Genomic DNA, 17988 nt, shown 5'->3' with positions numbered 1-17988 from the left:
GTATTAGTGGACCAAGTGTGTAAGGATTGTCCTTTGACAATTAGAGGTCATTGTTTTCCGGCTAACTTGATGTTATTGCCATTTAATGAATTTAACGTAATCCTTGGGATGGATTGGTTGACTTCTCATAGTGTTGTAGTGGACTATAGGAGGAAAGTTATTAAGTTGAAATGTGAATATGGGAATGTTCTTCGAGTTGGACCAGATGGATCAGATAATCTGCCTGTAGTAATATCGTCTTTAATTGCTGAGAAATATTTGAGGAAAGGATATGAGGCCTATCGAGCTTTTGTGTTGAATACACAAGTGTCTAAGTTGAAGATTGAATCGGTACCAGTGGTCTGTGAGTTTATTGATGTGTTTTCGAAAGAATTACCCGGGCTACCTCCAGTGAGGGAAATTGAGTTTGGAATTGAGTTGGTTCTTGGTACGACGCCCATCTCAATTGCTCTGTATAGGATGGCTCCAACCAAGTTGAAAGAGTTGAAAGCACGGTTGCAAGAGCTAACAGATAAGGGCTTTGTGAGACCAAGTTTTTCACCATGGGGTGCTCCGGTACTTATCATGAAATAGAAAGACGAGTCGATAAGATTATGCATCGACTATAGACAGCTCAATAAGGTGATGGTGAAGAACAAATATCCTTTTCCATGAATCGGTGATTTTTTCGATCAGTTGAAGGGGGCCACTATATTTTCCAAGATTGATCTAAATCCGAGTACTACCAGTTGAGAGTAAAAGAGCAAGATGTACCAAAGATTTGATGAACCGCATTTTCAAGCCATATTTGGATAAGTTTTTCATTGTCTTTAACGATGACATATTGATTTATTCGTGTGATGAGAGCGAGCAAACAAAGCATCTGAGAGTTGTGTTGCAAACCTTGAGAGACAAAAGATTGTATGCCAAGTTCAGTAAGAGTGAATTTTGGCTTAAGGAGGTCTGATTTCTAGGACATTTTATGTCAGGAGACGGGATCCGAGTTGACCCAAGTAAGATCTAGAATATTGTTGAATGGAAACCTTTGAAGAATGTGATAGAGGTTCGAAGCTTTTTGGGGATGGTCGGGAACTATAGACGGTTTGTAAACTGTAACGCCCGAATTTTCGGGAATTCTGTGTATGTTGGTAAAATTAAAATTTCCGTGTTTTGTCTATTTGGCGTAGGTTTAATTATGTTAGTGGGCCTCTAGAAGACCCAAGATTAAGTTAAAACTCAGTAACTTTAGTTAATTTTAGTTCCATAGGAAAAAGGGGTTCTGGTTAATTGGGCTTTTAAGTATTAATTGGGTAAAATAAAACACAAAGAAGCAGGTGGCAAAGTGGCATGTGACGCAACTGAGAAGGCTATAAAAGTGGCGTGTGGATGCTAGGGAGAGCTGAGGTTCAAGTCACAATGACAGCATATTAAGGGAATTATTTTTATGATTAGAAAGGGGAAGTTTTGGAACTCAAGTAAAAGACTGTCGGGAGGAGTTTGAATTGCTCAGGAGATTGAGTAAGGAGGGGATAAGGGAGAGGATTTAGGAGATGATTAGGGAGAGCAGTGTTGGCTGAATGGTGGACTCTTGAGGAGCAAGAGTTGGCCGACCAAGGGTTTTCCTTAGGGGGAAAGTTTCGGCTAGGTCAAATTCCAAGTATAAGTTCGACATTAGAGGTAAGTTGTGCCGTTTTTCTGACCATCCTTCCTTCTCTTCTCTTCTTTTCTTTTTCTCTCCATCTACTTTCTCCTCTTCTTTTCTCCATAGCCGAATCCTTCTACCACTCTACCCTACACTACTTCCTTACTATTGTTTCAAGCCTATAGTTGATTGCCTCAAAAAGCTGAAATCCCGAAAGCCTGATTTCTTTTGTGCTGTTTTCTTCTAGGCAAAACCCTCTTATTTTCCCTCATCTTCTTTACCGATTCTCTTGTCCTCTAAGCCCCAAGTTTCTGTCGACAAAGCCACTACAAAAACCTCATCCTTTCTTCACTGTTACAAAAAGCCGAAAAGCATAGCCATAGGGTCATAGCAGAATTTTAAGATCACTAAAGGTTCGACTTTAGTTATCATTTGAGGGGTTAGATCTACATCAGAATCGAGTTGGAGTTAATTGGAATCATTGACTAAAGGAACCGGTGGTAAGTGTTTGGAACTAAATCTTTATTTTGGGTTTTAGAAAAGCCGAAACCCTAAAGGTTAGGGAGGCTGTCGATTTGGGCTTGTAGCTCTAAGGGATGTTATAACTGTTTTATTTTGATAATAGTGGGATCTAAAGGCTGCTGATTGAAGGCTTGGACAAGTGGAACGACTGGATCTAGACATAATCGCTAACTTCGGCAAAGGTAGGATCGCTAGTGCCTAAGGTGCTTTTGGCCGAATGTGGTAAGGGGTTAATACGTAGTTCATTTTCGATAGTTAGATTAACGTGTTAGTAATCCAATTGTAGCTAGTTCATGTGTGGATCTCGTCAGCATATCATCGCAAACAGGTGTGTGACTGACACTCTCTTATAAACTAGATCGGCAAAAGCCGAAAAGCCAAAATGCCGAAAAGTCAGTATTTTGAGAACATACGAGTGTGCGAATGCTCGTGAGATTAATAGTTTGATGTATATGGTAGATTAAAGTGATAAGACTGTAGAGTGCACGACTCTGTGCATTTCGATGTTTTTGGGCTGAATGGGCCAAAGTCGAGATAGTGGGCCAACGGGCCCAATTCGGTAAGAAAATGCGGTAAGTGTTTCTGGTTGTATGTAAATGGCTATGTTATGCATGGAAATCTTAAGAATAGTGAAATTACTTGAATACCCTATGATGGAAATTACCATTATACCTCGTGGTTACTTTTGAATGAAAAGCATGATGATTTAATTACGTATGATGTATGCCATGATTGTATATCTCACGCATAGGGACATGGGTTATATTATGGAGGAAGCATCCGGTGGCTATGCCACAATTATTTGATCTGGTGGCTCGCCACATATATCTGATTCGTGACTCTCACATTATCTGCTCGGCACCATGCTCATATTTTCGAGGCGTGTAGCGGTTGGTGGGTCGAGTAGTCTCCCACATGGTGAAAGGTTGGTATGGGGTGCATGTGGTTGGATATGGGTTGGGTTTTGCATAGACATGTAATATCTGTTCTATTCTATTATGGGCCTATGGGCTTTATTTCAATTGCTCTGGGCTAAGGCCAACTTATTCTGTTATCTGTGGTTTGAACCGATATAGGCTATGGTTGGGTTAATTTACACACTGAGTTTCCCCAAACTCACCCCTTTATTTTCATCCACGCAGGTAATACACAACCATAGTGGGCTTGGAGCTGTGAGAGATTCGGAGTGGCCACACGTTCTGCAAGTTTGACTCTTTTCCGGTGAACTGGACATCCTTTAATATACGTTTAAGGTTTTGGTTTTTTTAATATTGTAATAAGGCCGCTTAATTATTTTTTTGATGGTTTTAATATGTTTTATTAAGATAGGTATTACTTATATTTAACTGTTGAAATTGAATAGCTTTTAGGCGCGTTTTCAAAAACAGTAGTTGATTTCAAAATAACACGACAACAAGCAAAGCTTCCGCAATGAAAATAATTTTCCAAAATTAATCACTTTTCCTAAAAAGAACTTAATCAAATTGGTTTCCTGGAAATATACATGACATTGAGGTGTGGCAATGGCGGTGTGCATGTCTAGGATTGGATCCAAAGGGAGCTTGGTACTTAAGCAGTTCGATGGACTCACCTTCTCTTTTCCGGTTTCCTACCTGGTGCACAGCTTCCATTCACTTTAACCTGCATTGAAATTATCTTTTAAAACACTAAGTAAGTTTTTCTAGAACAACAACCTGAAATGTTTTAAACGCTTCGATGTGGCATGTCGGATCCAGCTATAACGTCTGGGCCGGGTATGGGGTGTTACATTTAGTGTTACATTTACTGTGTACAGTGACGCATCACATGTAGGTTTGGGCTACGTGTTAATGCAAGAGGGTAAGGTGGTTGCATATGCATCACAACAGCTTAAGCCTCACGAGGGGAACTATCCTTGTAACACCCCAAACCCGTGACCGTCACCGGATTTGACCACGTGGTGTTACCGGGCTTACTTCCCTTATTTCTCTCTTGGAAATATTTAATTTCATTCCAGGCAGGCTAGCTAACTGCGTCACTGTCCTCATAAAAATCATATCTCGAGTTCCAGAACTCGAAAATCAGTTTTGTAAATTTTCCCTGAAACTAGACTCATAATCCCATCTACACATTTTTTTCTAGAATTTTTGGTCGAGCCAATTAGTACAGTTTATTAGTTAAAGTCTCCCCTGTTTCAGGGTTCGACTACACTGACCTTTGTGAACTACGACTTGAATATCTTCCTGTACAGGGCTCCAACACTTATGCCGTTTGTTTCTAGAGAAACTAGACTCACAAGGGAATCTGTACATATAGAGAATGACTTATAATTCTCTCTGGTTAATTTATAGTAAATTTTAAAAGTCGGAGCAGGGGATCCAGAAACCGTTCTGGCCCTGTTTCGCGAAAACCTGATTATCCCTTAAAATACAGCTCATATGGTCGTTTCGTTTCATCCATATGAAAATAGATTCATCATGGTTCAATTTCATAATTTATTAACTATTTAATTCTACTTCTACTATTTTTAGTGATTTTTCTATCTCACCTCACTGCTGCTGGCAGCATCTGTTACTAAAGCAAACAATGACTATTTCATAATTCTTCCATGGCCAACTATTTCATCATACATAATACAAACTATGGCCACCTTATCAAAATTAAGGTTTCTAAGGCTCGTGCCTATAGGTTTTAGATTCACACTCAACCAACCACATAGGCCATTTTCGCATGGCTTAAAGTTTACAACCCAAATTCAACAAAACAAAATAGCCTATACATGCCAAATGTTCTCCTAGTTCAACTACGAAGACAATACCAAAAGATTCCCGGCCGGTGTGATGACTTCAACGACGGTTCCGAGCACGCATAAACGATACGAGTCCAAGAGACCTAAAATGGGTGACAAGAAAACACCGAGTGAGTTTATAACTCATAAGTCATAAGCACTTCACAACCATCCGTTACTAAAATTATCATAAAATGAAATAATGAAACAAGGCCCAGCGTTCCAGCCATGCATACCGAACTACCATAGTTCCTTAGACCTTTCGGATCAATGTCATACCAAGTCATACATTTACATTTCATATACTATTCAATAGGATATTTGAAGCAATTTCCATTCATCATTTCATTTCCGCAACAATCATGCAATTGAAATCATCACATAGATTTAAAACTTACCGACTCAACCCCGAGCATGAACATAGTATCTATTAGCCACGAACTCAAGGTACTTACTCTTTCCGCTGTCCATACTCCACTCGATATAATTGTTCGATCGGAGATATATATATATAGAGTACGCACACAAAGGCTTAATACTCGATTTCGCACACTTAGTGCCATGTGATTTAAGCCCGCACACATAGTGCCATACCCTTCGAGCTCGCACACCCAAAGGTCAGATATTTCCAGCATGCACACTTAGTGCCATATATTTCCAGCATGCACACTTAGTGCCATATATTTCCAGCATGCACACTTAGTGCCAATCTCATCACCGTACACACGTATTGTTCAAGACACTTAGTGCCGAAAGCAAACTTTCTACACATTTCACTATTTCTTTTACATTCAACAATGTCATCATTCCATACACATACATTTTCATTTACATATCATCTCATTAAACACAATTGCATAGATATTATGATCATTTAAAACAATACCAAATATATGCTTAATGACTTACCTTATATTGATGAAACGATTTCCAATCGACTACTCGATTATCTTTGCTTTGCCTTTGTTTGATTCTCCCATTTTGATGTCTTGATCTCCTAGTATAAATACATTTAGTAGTTAAATTTCTTGCTGGATACTTATGTGTATAATTTAATGGTTTTCACTCCATTCACAACTATCCTTGTTCAAAATATCAAAACCTTAGCCAACATTCAATTAATGCATCAAGGCCGAATGTATTATCACTATTAAGGTAACCTAGTCTCAAGTATTTTCAATTCTAATGTACAACATCTCAAATTCCCATGACCGATCACACCTATTCTTACTTTCCAATATTCGAAATAATCAAAATCACCTCCTAAACAGAATAGTCATGGACAATGCCGAATCGTCAAGTGTTTGAACATAAATTATTTTACTAATATAAACATTCACGAATCATATTCATAGGAAGACCGATTTCTTTCCATAGCACATTCATCATCCATACTTAGATGAAACAACCAAAATCCCTTCCTTTATACCCTAGCCGAATGCTCCAATCATCCATACAAATTACAAATTTTGCATGGCTAAGTAGGAGCCATTTAACATGCAAGAAAAATAATCATAGGAGAAGAATTTATCATTCTAAGTAAGCTCCTATCTCCAACACTAAATCATTCGGCATTTTGCCTAGACACACACAAGAAATCTCAACTTCCTTGACCTTACCAAGAGTGCATCCACCATTCAACTTAGCATATTACAAAACCAAATCAACAAACTCAAAGCTTACCTCCTAGTAGCCAAAGGTACTTGCGAATTGACTTGAGTAAATCTCCTTCTTTTCACCCTTTGTTTGGCTATAGCAAAAGAAAGAAAACATGAACACTTTTTTTTCTTCTTCTCAAGCCATGGCAATTGTAACAAAATGAGAAAGGATGAACAACAAAATTTTTTTTCTCCTTTCTTTTCCTCAACTCACGGCAACAAGGGGGCATCCACACTTTTTTTTTTGTTCATCATTTCCTTTTTCTCCATTTCTTTATTCTTTCTAACATGATCCATTAACTAGACATGTTTGAAACATGTTCCCTTGCCCATGCTCTTTATTTTATTATTTCTAACATCCACCATTAGCAAAACATGTTCAAAACATGTTTTCTTTTGCCCATCTTCATTACCATGGCGGCCACTTCCTATAGTTGGCTAAATTGACATGCAAATCCTCATGTCTTTACTTCATGCATTATTTGGCCACTTAAAATTCACCTATCACATTTTCAAGTCCTAACACATGGGTCCTTTCTTATGAATTTGCATCTAATTAATAAAATCAAGGCACGAAATATTTACGCATACAAATTCCACATACAATAAGCATGAATATAACACCTAATTATTCTTGTGACTCGGTTTTGTGGTCCCGAAACCACTCTCGACTAGGGTCACATTAGGGTGTCACAACTCTCCTCCACTTAAGAGATTTTCGTCCCCAAAATCTTACCGTAAATAGGTTTGGGTATCGTTCTTTCATAGAGTTCTCGGGTTCCCATGTAGCTTCTTCTATCCGTGTTTGAGCCATAACACTTTTACTAACGGAACTTTCTTGTTTCGTAACTCTTTCACTTCCGAGCTAGGATACGAGTGGGTTCTTCCTCGTAACTCATATTGGCTTGCATTTCAACCTCGATGGACTAATCACGTGCGATGGATCGATCTATAGCGTCGAAGCATCGAAACATGAAAGACGTCGTGAATCTTTTCGAGTTCAGGGGGCAAAATCAAACGATATGCAATTGGACCGACTCGTTTGGATATCTCATATGGCCCAATGAACCTCGGACTCAATTTGCCTTTACGGCCAAATCTGAGTATCTTTTTCCAAGGCGAAACTTTAAGAAACACTTTATCTCCCACCTGATACTCGATGTCTTTTCGTTTCAGATCCGCGTACGACTTCTGACGATCGGAGGCTATCTTCAGACTTTCACGGATTACTTTCACTTTCTGTTCAGCATCTTTAATCAAATCCACCCCGAAAATTTTGTTTTCACCGAGCTCAGTCCAAAACAATGGTGTACGGCATTTTCGACCGTATAAAGCCTCGTAAGGCGCCATCTTAATACTTGTTTGAAAGCTATTGTTGTAAGCGAATTCAACCAAAGGTAAATACCGTTCCCATGAGCCACTAAACTCAAGGATGCAACATCTCAACATATCCTCGAGTATTTGAATTATCCGTTCGGATTGACCATCGGTTTGAGGGTGAAAAGCAGTGCTAAAATGCAGCTTGGTACCCAAAGCCTCTTGCAATTTCTTCCAAAATTGCGATGTAAATCTTGGGTCTCTATCCGACACGATAGAAATGGTACCCCATGCAATCAAACAATTTGGGAGACGTATAATTCTACCAATCTATCAAGCGAAAAATCCGTGCAGACAGGAATAAAATGAGCAGACTTGGTCAGTCTATCAACAATGACCCGGACCGAGTCTTTCTTATTCTGAGTCAATGGTAACCCAGACACAAAGTCCATTGTTACTCGATCCCATCTCCATTCGGGTATCATGATTGGCTGAAGTAATCCCAATGGTACTTGATGTTCCGCTTTCACTTGTTGACATGTCAAACACTTCGAAACAAATTCTGAAATGTCTCGTTTCATACGGGCCACCAAAATTGGCGTTTCAGATCATTGTACATTTTAGTACTACCGGGTGGATCGACATTCGACTATCGTGAGCCTCGTTCAAAATCATCAAACAAGTTCAATCCCTTGGAATACATAATCGACCCTTGAACGCCTAGCAATCATTGTCGTCAATGAAATTCGATTCCTCATTCGAAACACATTCGACTCGTTTAGCGACCAATTTAGCGTCGACCTTCTGAGATTCAAGTATTTGATGAATCAATAACGGTTTGGCCTCTAATTCGACTACTAGCACCTCCTCGGGTGAAACGGATAGATGAGCATCCATCACTCTCAAAGCAGACAGTGCCTTACGACTTAAAGCATCGGCCACCACGTTGGCCTTTCCTGGGTGATAATCAATATAGTCCTTCGACAAATCAAGCCAACGTCTTTGTCGCAAGTTTAGATCTCCTTGAGTCATCAGATATTTAAGACTCTTATGGTCCGAATAAATATGACACCTTTCTCCAAACAAGTAATGCCGCCATATCTTCAAGGCGAACACTATGGCTGCTAGTTCAAGGTCATGGGTCGGATAGTTTCTCTCATGCGGCTTTAGTTGTCTCGACGCGTAAGCCACAACTCGACCTTCTTGCATCAACACATAACCTAACCCAAGCAAGGATGCGTCATTGTATATGACAAACTCTTTACCGGACTCTTTGTACTAGCACTGGGGCCTCGGTTAAACAAGTTTTAGTCGATCGAAACTTTCTTGACAAATGCGTTCGACCACTCGAACTTAACATCTTTTGGAGTAGTTTCGTCATCGGTGCAGCTATCACCGAAAAACCTTTCACAAATCGTCGATAGTATCCGCAAGCCCCAAAAGCTCCTAACTTCGTCAACATTCCTTGAGGTTTCCAATCGACTATGGTCGAAATTTTGTTCGGGTCCACCACGACACCGTCGCGGACACCACGTGCCCCAAAAGCTAACCTCTCTCAACCAAAATTCACATTTATTGAACTTTGCGTATAATCGCTTATCTCGTAAGATTTGCAACACTAGCCTCGGTGTTCAAGATGTTCGGTTTCATCTCGAATAGACCAAAATGTCATCGATAAATACAACTACGAACCGATCCAAGTATGGCCTGAAAATTCTATTCATTAAATCCATAAATACCATGAGGGCATTAGTGAGCCTAAACGGCATCACTAAGAATTCGTAGTGACCGTATTTCGCTCTAAAAGCAGTTTTGGGTATGTCCGATTCTCGGACCCTCAACTGATAGTACCCCGACCTCAAATCTATCTTTGAAAACACTGAGGCTCCCTTTAATTGATCAAACAAATCGTCAATTCGTGGCAACGGATATTTATTCTTTATCGTCACTTTATTCAACTGACGATAGTCGATGCACAATCTCATAGTTCCATCCTTCTTCTTCACAAACAATACTAGTGTGCCCCATGGAGAAAAACTCGGTCGAGCGAAACCTCTATCCGTCAATTCTTGCAATTGAACCTTCAATTCCTTTAATTCCGTTAATGCCATACGATACAAGACTATTGAGATCGGCGTAGTACCCGGTACAACTTCGATGCCGAATTCCACCTCTCGAACCGGTGGCAATCTCGGTAACTCCTCAGGAAACACATCTGAATACTCAAAAACCACTGGTACCAATCCGAGTTTCCTTTCCATTTCTTTACTTTCAAGCACATACGCAAGGTATGTTTCACACCCCTTTTTCACATATCTCCGAGCGGTCATAGAAGATATTATCGCTGGCACTCCTTTTAAATCAGTAGACTCGACTCGGACTACCTCATTATTTGCACTCCTCAAATCAATGGTTTTCCTTTTGCAGTCCACCACTGCATCATGTACGGTCACCAATCCATACCAAGAATAACATCGAATTCATCAAATGGTAGAAGCATCGATCGGCCGAAAAGCAGATTCTCGAATTATTAGGGGCATCTCTTGCACACTTTATCAACGAGTACGTATTGACCTAAAGGGTTTGACACTGAATTACGAACTCAGAGACTCAACAGTAGAGTCTTATGGATGCTAAGGTTTCACATACATATGAATGAGTAGAGCCGGGTCAATCAATGCAATCACACTAGTATCAAAGAGAGTAAAAGTACTAGTGATAACGTCGGGGAGGATGCCTCCTCTCGTGTGCTGGATGGCATATGCTCTAGCAGAGCACGGGTCTCGAATCGAATAGCCGATCGAGGCTCCTCTCGATTACCACCCCTACCTCCGAAATTCTGGGGCCTACCTCTAGCCGTTGCTCCACTAGGTTTTGCACCTTGCGCCTTATTACTCTCATCTAGCTCGTGCAATCTCTAATGAAGTGGTCCTAAGAACCACATCCATATGAGCCCTATTAATGACTTACCCCAACATTCACCTAGGTGTCGTCTTCCACATTGGGGGCATTGGGTTTCTCTCAATGATTATTGCCCACACTAGCTACCAAGTAGCTCTGAGTCCGTCAATGGTCGGGCTCGATGGAAATTCCACATCGCCTCGACTTATTAGTGTCCTCCCCGAACTTCTTTTTGTACCGAGAACGAGCTTTACTCGCCAATCTTTTACGATAATCTCTTGTTTCAAATTCAGCCTTCTTCTTCTCTTTTCCAAGTTCTTCCGCCTTGTAGGCTCGTTCGACTAGTGTTACGAACTCCTTTATCTCCAAAATACCCACTAGCGACTTTAAATCTTCATTCAATCCTTCTTCAAATCTTTTCCACATAGCAACCTCATCACCACACACCCGAGCATACCGACTAAGTCTTACGAACTCATGTTCAGATTCAGATCTGATCATACGGCCTTGCTTGAGTTCCAAGAATTCCTTACGCTTCGATCGATGAACTGTTGACTAATGTATTTCTTCAAATTCGATTGAAAGAAATCCCAAGTAACTCGTTCGTTTGGGACTATGGAACTTAAAGTCCTCCACCAATAGTAAGTCGAGTCTCGCAACAAGGATATAGCACACTTAAGACATTCATCGGTGTGCATGACAGTTCATCTAACACTCGAATGGTGTTATCGAGCGTAACTCGCCTTTTCGGTATCATTAGTAACTATGGCCTTGAACTCCTCACCCGCGCTTCCTAATCAGTCTGGTGGTTTACTCGGCCTCACAGATCAAGAATCGGAGGCATTGCGGGATCTTGGGGTGCGATATTTAAATTCGGGAATGGTTGGACAGCCGGATTGGTTCGGGCATATTGCGCGACCCACTCATTCATCATGGTGAAGAAGGCTTGTTTCGCCCCTTCATTTTGATTATTCGCGGATGACTGAGGCTCAACAGGTGGCGTCCCTTGCGCGGGAGCAGCCGCTACACTTTCAACGTCATCCGCCAAGGGTCTCTCTACCCCGGGTTCCATTTGTTAATCAAAACAAAAACTTCAACCGTCGAAGTCATCGACTTTTAAGCACTAACAATTTGGCATGTATAGCTAGACTGCACGACGCTATGGTAGTCCTAGAACCGACTAAACCTCGTGATGCCCAAAATTGACCCTAGTCGGAATGTGGTTTGGGATCACAAAACCGAGGCATAAAAATAATTTAAAATTTATTTTGATGCCTATAATATGTGTGTGCTCATGTGTGACATTTTGATGATTGATTTAGTGTTATAAAGGTGAATTCCACTAGAAAGGACTTAGTAGTGAACTTTGAAAGTACGATAGGAAATGTGTGATGACTAATTAAAGCATGCATGCAAAACAATGGACTTGCATGTCAAATTCCCCCTTTATAGGTGGTGGCCGGCCATGACATGGTTTATGGCCAAAGAAAACATGTTGAAACATGTTTTGTTAATGGAGCATGAAAGAAATGATTAATAATTAGATGTGGGAAGAGAAACAAAAAAAAATGTGTGTGAGAGTGTAGCATTCCCCGCCCCATTGCCAGTAACTAAGAAAGAAAACAAAAAATTTTGTTCATCCTTGTTCTCTCCTTTTGGCCGAAAATACTAAGGGAAGAAGAGATTTTTGCTTCATTTTCTTTGTTTAGAAGAGATCTAGAAGGAGATTTGGCTAAACTTGCATCAAGATTAAGGTATGTATGAGGTTGTGTCATGAGATTCATGCATGTTTTAGTTGCCAACTTGATGTTCATGTTAGCCATGGTTCAAATCCTTGTTATGCCATGGAAGTGGTATTTGGTCAAAGTTGATATTGTGATAAAGCCATTGCATGCTAAATGTGAAGCTTGATGATGATGCATGCAATGATGGATTGACTACTCTTGAAATTTCTTTTAGTATTCTTGAGTAGGGCATTGAGTCCTTTGTTTAACCATGACCAAAAATTTAAAAGGAGTATGGTGTGTGAGGTATTCGCCATGGCATGCTCATGAGCATGGTTTATGTTTCTTGCATGTTAGTTAAAATTTGTGTTTTGGATGGTTATGAACACCTTGAAATTGACCTTGCACCTATATGTGTATATGTGTTTGCACATGATGATTTGGTTATAAAGTAAATGATAAGTATGTTTGTTTAAAGAAGAAATGGTTGAAGAATGTTTGTGAAACTTGCATGTATATTCGCCTAGTACTTATATGGTGTGAAAATCTCAAATTTATTGTTGATTTGTGCAAGCATGACTAAGTATAATCGGCCATATGAGTGCTTGATGCTATGTTATAATTATTGAGCTTAAGTATGTGGATGTAAGTGTAATGCGGCCTTATAAGGGCTAAGTACCTTGGATTCCCTTTTGATATTCAAAACGATTAAATCAATTTATTTGTTAACATTAAGCTCAAGAGCAAAGGGAACTAGCTCCAATAAAGGAAAAGAAAAGGTGATTGAATAGCCGTTGGAAGCGCCGATAATCTCCAAGGTAAGTTTTCGAGTATCAAAACTTAGATTTTGATTCGATTGAACAAAGTAATAAGCAATCGAAATTGTGCCCTTGTATGTGGCCATTGAGCCGAAATGATATTCTTGATTAAGTAAATTGTGCATAAAAGTTTGTTATGAAATTGAAACAAAGATGTGTATGAATGTGCGATTGTGATATCAGGGCTAAGCCCAAGGCAATTGTGCGAGTTGTGATATCCGGGCTAAGCCCAAGGCAATGGTGCGAAGCTATGATATCGGGCTAAGCCCAAGGCAATTGTGTGAGTTGTGATATCCGGGTTAAGTCCCAAGGCATTTGTGCGGGTTACCATAACGGGCTATGTCCCAAGGCGTTTGAACGAGTAGCTATATCGGTTAAACTCAAGGTATGTGATTTGAAAATTATAAGCTTGCTGGAAAATTTTCAGTTAATGCACTTGTGAAATTCCCAACAACAAGGTATGTGTGTGTGTGCTTTGCACACTAGGAGTAAGTGCGTATGAATATTTGCTCCAATGATAAACGAGTTATCGGCCTTAACTAAGCCGTTATTTGTGTATGAATATAAGAGTTGGGATTGTGAAGTAAGCATGTCATTGAGAAATTGTGCATATGAATTATTGTTTAGCTACTTGAATGCTATGCTTTGGTTGTGTGTAAATTATGGCTCAAACTTACTAAGCATAAATTGCTTACTCCGTTCCTTTGTTTCTCTGTTTTATAGATTTTGCTCGTTAGCGATCGGATTCGGGATCATTAAAGTCGAAGTCATCTACACTATCAAAGCCTCCATTTTGGTATAATTTTGGTTGAACTTTGAAATGGCATGTATAGGACTACCCTATTGTTGAAGTCCTGTACCTTTCGGTTTTGTGTAAGCTTGGATAGCCATGCGAAAATGGCTTATATATCGTTTTAGTATGATTCTATAATCGCTTGTATGATGATCATTATGGGGTATGGAATTGTTTTGAAAAGATTAGCCATTGAATGGTTAATCATGATCACACTTTGTGCTATGTATGCAATAAGGGCCAATTGAATCGTGGAAATCATGAAATTAGTAAAGGTTACCTTGAAAACAGATGCTGGCAGCAGCAGTGGTGTGGTTTTGAAAAATCACCAAAATTTGTAGGAATGGTATTAAATAGTGAATAAGTTATGTAATTTAACCTTGATGAGTCTACTTTCATATGGAAGAAACGAAACGGTCATAGAGGTTACATGTTAAGAGTTATTAAAGTTATTGTGAGACAGGGCCAGAACGGTTTCTGGGTCCCCTGTCGCGACTTTAAAAATTTACTATAAATCATCCAGAAAGAATTAGAAGTCATGCCTTATATGTGAAGATTCCATTTTGAGTCTAGTTTCAATAGAAACAAACGGTACCAGTATTAAAGCCCTGTACAGATAGATATTCAATTTGTAACGCGCGAAGGTCAGAGCAGTAGATCCCTGTAATATGGGTGACTTTAACTAATAAACTGTACCAATTGGCCAGACCAAAAATTCTAGAAATAAATCCTTGGAAGGATATATGAGTCTAAATTCAGGGAAAATTTACGGAACCAGTTTCCGAGTTTTGAAACTCGAGATATGATTTTTAAGGGGACAGTGATGCAGTTTTCCAGCCTGTCTGGAAATGCCAAATTGGTCGGTGCTTTAAGAGGATTTAGCTCGTTAACCCCTCGCGTCCGACAATCGACGATGGTCTCGGTTCGGGTGTTACAATTTTATTGGTATCGAGCTACGGTTTAGTCGATTCTAGGACTACCGTGATATGTTTGGGGTCTAGCTATACATGCCATTAAATGATGAATTGATAGTGTGGTGATTTCGACAATTTGACTTTGTGTTTGTTTATAGCAATGGATTCCGATCCCAACCGAGCAATAGCTGATGATGTGGAGAGTGTGGCACCTGCTCCCAGCGCAAGGGACAAAGACCGGCAGACTCTCAACCTATGGCCAAGCAATCCGAATGATGAGGCTAGGCAAGCCTTTTATAGTGTGATGAATGATTGGTTTAACCAATACATTCGAACTAACACTACTGTTCCACAACCTCCATTCCCGACAAACGCAACCTCGCACCTACAATACCTCCAAGAATCGACCAAATAAGGTCAAGTAAGCCCCAATGATAGGATTCAAAACATGGGGCCACTGAATTTAAAGCTACGGATGACGACGATGCCGAGCAAGCTGAATTTTGGTTGGACAACACTATCCGGTGCTCGATGAGCTATCTTGTACACCGATGAGTGCTTAAAGTGTACTATCTCCTTGCTACGCGATTCCACCTACTATTGGTGGAGTACTCGACTTCGGTTGTGCCTAGGGAGCAAGTAACTTGGGAGTTTTTCCAAACCGAGTTCAAAGAAGTATATCATCGAGATTCATCGACCAAAAACGAAAGGAATTTCTTGATCTTAAGCAAGGCTCTATGTCCGCATCGACTACGAGCGAAAATTTGTTAGACTCGAGAGATACGCTTGGGAATGTGTTTCGTCCAAGCAATTATGTGTAAACGCTTCGAGGATGGGCTGAATGATGATATAAGGATGTTTGTTGGCATTCTCGAAATACGAGAGTTCGTAGTACTTGTTGAGCGAGCTTGTAAAGTCAAGAGCTTAGAAAGGAGAATCAAAAGTTGATGTGGGAACCGGAGAATTTCAAAAGGTCCTCGGAAAGTCTCTTCAACAGCATCAAGAGGTTTCGAGGAGATGTGAGCCGGTCTAGAGGCGCTTCAGCCTTTTTAGACGAGATCGTGATCGACCCACAATGGGTATACGAGGCACCGGTCTCGGTGTTGGGAATGATCGTCGAAACCGAATGGAGTGTCGAGATTGTGGCAAATGGCATTCGGGAGTCTGAGGTTCCGTGATCGCCCTCGCTATAAGTGTGGATCGGCCACCACTTTATCAAGGATTGCCCGAGGTTGTTTGAACAAAATGTAAGTCGAATGGAAACCGGGTGCTACCACCGTCAAGTAGGCCATCCAAATACGGCAATGCTAGTGCCGGTCGAGAGGGTCGAGAGATGCTACAACAAGACCCGAGGCTCGTGCTCTCGCTAGGAATTATGCCATACGCAAGACGCGAGGATCTTTGCCTCACCGAGATGTCATTACCGGTACTTTCACTCTTTTCGATACTAATGTGATTGCTTTGATTGACCCCGGTTCTACTCATTCTTATATATGCGAAACCTTAGCATCCAAAGAAGACTTTGCCTATTGAGTCTCATCGAGTTTGTAATTGGTGTCAAACCCTTGGGTCATTACGTGCTTGTCAACAAAGTGTGTAAGAAAAGTCCCCTAGTATTTCGAGGTTCTTGTTTTCCGGCGGACTTGATGCTTTTGCCGTTCGATGAATTCGAAGTTATTCTTGGTTTGGATTGGTTGACCATGCACGATATGGTTGTAAATTGCAAAAGCAAGACTATCGATCTGAGGTGCGCAAATAACGAGATAATTCGGGTTGAGTCTACGGACTTAAAGGGGTTGCCAGCTATAATTTCAGCAATGTTGGCCCAGAAATATGTAAGAAAAGGGTGCGAAGCGTACCTTGCGTATGTGCTCGATGACAAGGAGTCGAAAAGAAACCCGAATCTGTGCGCTGGTTTGTGAATACCAATGTTTTCCTCAAGAATTGCCGGGTTTACCACTGCTCGAAATAGAGTTTGGCATCGAATTGGTACCGGTACCACTCCAATTTCGATAAGCCGATCGTATGGCACAATGTAATTAAAGGAGTTGAAAGCTCGCTTGCAAGAATTGGTGGATAGAGGTTTTGCTCGTCGAAGTTTTTCACCTTAGGGTGCGCCGGTGTTGTTTGTGAAAAGAAGGATGGAACCATGAGGTGTGCATCGACTATCGCCGACTTAATAAAGCGACGATAAAGAACAAATATCCGCTATCACAGATCGACGATTTGTTCGATCAACAAGGGAGCCTTAGTGTTCTCGAAAATAGATTTGAGATCGGGCTATTATCGCCATGTAATTCGAGATTCGAACGCACTCCAAGACCGCCTTGAATCGAGATATGGTCACTACGAGTTCCTAGTGATGCCGTTTGGGCTTACTAATGCCCTGCGGTATTTATGGATTTGATGAATCGGATCTTCGCACCATATTTGGATCGGTTCGTAGTCGTGTTCATTGATGACATCTTGGTCTATTCAAGAAATGAGACCGAACATCTTGAACACCGAGGTTAGTGTTTGTAAATTCTACGGGATAAGCAATTATATGCTAAGTTCAGCAAGTGTGAGTTCGGTTAAGAGAGGTTAGCTTCTTGGGGCATGTGATATCTCAGACGGGCATTCGAGTCGACCGAACAAAATTTCAGCCATACTTAACCGGAAGCCTCCGAGAAATATTACCGAGGTTCGAGTTTTTTGGGGTGGCAGGTTATTACCGACGATTTGTAAAGGTTTCTCAACGATAGCCACGCCAATGACGGCTACTCCAAAAGGACGTAAGGTTCGAATGGTCGAGAAATGTCGGAAAAGTTTCGATCAATCGAAAACTTATTTGACTAAAGCCCCAATTCTAGTGCAACCCGAATCTGGCAAAGAGTTTGTCATCTATAGTGACGCCTCCCTACTTGGGTTAGGTTGTGTATTGATGCAAGAAGGTCGAGTTGTGGCCTATGCG

Source organism: Gossypium arboreum, chromosome 6, assembly GCF_025698485.1.
Source record: "Gossypium arboreum isolate Shixiya-1 chromosome 6, ASM2569848v2, whole genome shotgun sequence".
Classification (NCBI taxonomy): Eukaryota; Viridiplantae; Streptophyta; class Magnoliopsida; order Malvales; family Malvaceae; genus Gossypium; species Gossypium arboreum.
Note: the sequence above shows the minus strand (reverse complement) of the source record.